This window comes from Eptatretus burgeri, chromosome 18 (assembly GCF_056783735.1).
Source record: "Eptatretus burgeri isolate ZD-2024b chromosome 18, Ebu_testis_v1, whole genome shotgun sequence".
Taxonomy (NCBI): Eukaryota; Metazoa; Chordata; class Myxini; order Myxiniformes; family Myxinidae; genus Eptatretus; species Eptatretus burgeri.
The window spans coordinates 4713920-4718273 of record NC_140978.1 but is presented as its reverse complement, the minus strand read 5'-3'; positions in this window follow the sequence as shown (position 1 = coordinate 4718273).

The window sequence follows — 4354 nt, the reverse complement described above, 5'->3', positions numbered from 1 at the left end:
CTATAACAATATATATATATATATATATATATATATATATATATATATATATATATATATATTATATTATATATATATACACACACACTCGTAAAAGGCTGTGTGTGTGTGTGTGTGTGTGTGTGTGTGTGTGTGTGTGTGTGTGTGTGTGTGTGTGTGTGTGTGTGTGTGTGTGTGTGTGTGTGTGTGTGTGTCAGTGTGTCAGTGTGTCAGTGTGTCTCCTCCATAACTCCAAAACCATGAAATCAAGCAGACTGAAACTTTGCATGCATACTAAAACAAGGACAAATGTGTCCAAGAGCCGCATCCTAAAGGTTTTGTCTTCACCAGAAGAAGAAGAAGAAGAAGAACGCAGAGCTCTCTTCGAGCCAGCGTTCGCAACGCGACGCGGCTAAAAATTCCAAGGAAGTGCATGAGTGAAAATTGGGAGTTTGGGTTCATTAAGACACCCCCTTTTGAAGATAATTAACAGCCTTATTTAATTATATCCTTCATCAGGCGATTCTTGGCCACCTCGCTGTCTGGGGACTCAAGGCATTTCCTGAATAACCTCCCTGGGGTCTGAAGCCGCCATGTTTTTTTGGCCTGCTCAACCTTACCTTGACTGGGAGCAGGCTGCAATGATAAAATCATTCTTAATGATAAAGTTTATTTTTCACTTTTCTCGCTTTTGCTTCATTCCTTGGAATTCCGTGTGTAGTTTCTGAGAAGAAAGCAAACGCATATTTTGGGGGGCAGCCCCCCTTGAATCCCTTAAGACCAAGATTTTTGAAATGTTATGGACAAATTTTTGGTACGTCATGGGTGATGAAGGTTTTCATGGAGTTTTGACAGAATTGTATCGTTTTCTATTTTTTTTTTTTTTTTTTTTTGTATACCTTGTCGTCAAGGCTCGTATGAGAACGAACACACAACGCACAGCAAGGAGGACATGAGACAAGATGGGCGAGAGTGGGAAGGACAAAACAGTGGGGAACAGAGACATGAGGAGATCTGTGGAAGGGAGAGGGATGGGTCGGGGAACATGAGGAATACAAGATGAACATGACAGGGACTTTCAGAAAGGAAAGCAGGGAATTTGAAGGAGGTGGGTTTGGGGTGGTTTAACAAGGGTAGAAAAGATCGAGGATTTGGATGGGGGACGATAAGAGGTGGTGGTCTAGAGCTGTTTTGAAGGCCAGGAGGAAGGAATGAGATTGAACAGAGTGAGGGAGTTTATTCCAAAGGAGGGAAAAAGAGGAATGAAGGAGTGAAGGTGAGCAGTGATTCGTGATGTTGGTAGTTTTAACACAAGGGGATTGTTGGCGGACCTTGATCGCCATGCGGAAATGTGGTGGGGACAAATCGCAGACAGAGCAGATGGGGGGGGGCAAAACCGGAGAGGAGATGGTAGAAGACAGAAAGACCACAGATCTGCCTGCGGTGAGAGAGTGAGAGGCCCAAAGACTCATCCTCATCGCAGGACATTCCAATGATCCGAAATGCCTTGGTTTCCACAGCGTGAAGCCGAGAAAGGTGAGAGGTAGGAGCACCAGCGCAGAGGGGAGAGCAGTAATCCATCAGGCTGCAGACAAAAGCTGTGTATGTGGCCAGCAGCTCAGGTGGGCTGAGGAAGGACTTTGCACGACAGAGGATGCCCAGTAGGTGACTGAATTTGGAGCCAGGTTGGAAATGAGGCTTTCCCAGGAAAGATCATGGCAGATACTGACACCCAGAAGCTTGAAAGAAAGGACTTCTTCCAGAGGATTGTTGAGAAAGTAGATGGGGGGGGGGGTCCAAACGGTCCTTTCGGAGAGACAAAGTGAGAGTGTGAGATTTTTTCCAGATTGAAAGACATGTCCCACGTGTTGGACCAGTTTGTGATTTTATCCAGATCTGCAGTGAGCGAAAACCTGCTGCTTGCCAGTCTGAGGGATGACAGATGGTACGACAGAGGGTGGAGTCATCAGCAAAGAGATAAAGAGGATTTTCCAGAGTTGAAGAGATCATTGATGAAAACCAGAAAAAGAACAGGGCCCAGAACGCTGCCTTGAGGAACTCCAGCCTCGACAGGAAGAGGGGATTAGAGAACTCCATTTAGGGCCACACGTTGACTGCGACAGGAGCGGAAGTCTACGAGCCATGAGTGGAGATGGCCTTGGATACAATCGGAAGAGAGTTTGGTGAGTAGGGCAGGGTGCTAGACCATGTCAAAAGCACGTGCTATGTCTGGGGATATGGCTCTGATTTCATGTCTGGCATTGAGGACCTCCATCCATTGTTGGGAGAGCAGAAGCAGCATATCCAGGGTAGAGTGACCTGATCTGAAACCAAATTGATGATCGGAAATCAAGCCATTGGAGAAGAGAAAGGATTTACAGTCTGAAGCACTGATGGATTCCATAACCTTGCTGATGATTGGGAGAAAGCTGATTGGTCTGTAGTTACAGGGATCTGTTTTTGTACCTTTCTATGCAGAGCAGTAATGTTTGCTGATTTCCAAGCAGATGGCAAATGAGAGGGTGAATAGAACAGAGAGAGGGTGAGCAAGAGCAGAGGAGCAGGTTTTTAGGACACGTGAGCTGATGTCGTCTGGACCGGTTGCAGAATCTGAGTCGAGGTTTGACAGCAAGTTCTCCACCTTGTCAGGAGAAAAGGACACAGAGTCCTGGGACAGTTGGATGTGACTGGGGTAAGGTGGATACAGAAAGCGATGGGTTTCAGACACAATATTTTGATGCAAACACCGAGTTTAGGCATTCAGCCTTTTCACGTGTGGTATCAGCAGTGTGGCCATTTGAGGTAATGGAGAGGGTGGAGAGAGAACATTCACCAGAAACAGATTTGATTAGATGCCACCAGGATTTGGAGGAGGGAGAGCGGTTTACGAGTTCAGACTTGAGATGAGAAAGATGTTGTTTTCTGGCTCTCCTGATGGTAGATACACACTTGTTCCGAGCTTTATGGAAGGAACTGAGATTACCCTCAACTGGGTTTGCTTTCCATGAGGCAAATGCAAGTTGTTTCAGGACAACTGCTTCACCACAAGCTTCAGTGAACCAACGGCGGGAGGAAGACGAGAGGGGATAAATCTGTGCATGAGGGAGAGCAAGTTTCTTTGAAAGAATTCCCAGGATGAGTTGATGTTGGAGAAAGTAGCGATGAGAGACAAGTCTAAAAGTTTGATGGCTTCTTGGAGACCCTGCCAGTCAGCTTGAATTAAATGCCAGACTCGACGGCGCTGAGGTGGTTCTCTGATAACAGCGAGAGAGATGTCCACTTTAACAAGCACTTGGTCAGAAGAACTCATTGGAGCGGAGGGAGAACAGCAGATATTTTCAGGGGTATTTGTAAAAATCAGATCCAGAAGAGATAGAGGACCATTGGTTGAGATCCAGGTCGGGAAATTGACCGATTGAGTCAGTCCTAATGAGTCGCAGAAAGCTTTTGCAAAAGTACCATGACAGGTGAGAGAGGTACCCACACCTAGCCAACTGGCATGATGACAATTGAAGTCACCACATATGAGGAAGAGAGAATTTGGATGAGAAGATATAAGTTGGTCCATGTTTTCGGAAAGTGAGGTAAAGATGGAGTCATCACTGTTTGGTGGACGGACAGTATACATATAAACATGAGGTGGGAGTGGAGGGGAGGCCATAGCCAGAGGTTTTCCTGGGGGTGTGTGGGAGTGAGAGCAGTGCATGGAGAGTGAGGAATAGTCTTTGATGAAGAGAGCAACTTCTCCAGTAGGACGAGGCTGAGGTCTCTCATATGGAAGGAGGGAGTAACCAGGGAGAAATACTTGGGAGTCAGAGACGTCTCGAGGGAGGAAAGTTTCTGTTCGGCAAAATATGTCTGGTTTGTCAGTGGCAACCTGTATGGAAAGATCTGTAAGGTTTGTGCGAAGGCCTCTTGATATTTGAGCTCCACACTGTTAATGAAGAGAGAGGGGAGGAGGCTTTGTGTGCAGGGGATGGGAGGGTAGGGGAGGGTAGGATAAGGGAGGAGGGGGGGGGAGGTAAGGAGAGTTGTTGAAAGAGTGTGGGGGATTGCAGAGGAGTTGGGGAGGGGGCCGGATGAGGAGGAGAAAAGGCTCCGTGGTGCTGGTGGGAGAGGGGCAGAAGGCAGTTGAGGATTTGAGGATGTAGAGTGATGTGATGGAGGTGAGAGAGCAGGGCAAGGAGGCAGCTTTGTGGATGAGAGGGGGGCAACTTTGAGAAGGGTGAGTGAGGGGGGTGAATGGTGGGAGATGGAGAAGTGGGGAGAGTTGAGGGAGAAAGGTGAGGGGGGAGTTTTTGAGAAAGGTGAGAGGGAGACTTGGAGGGAGAAGAGTGTGATGGATGCTTTGAGAGGGAGGAGTGAGAGGGGCAAG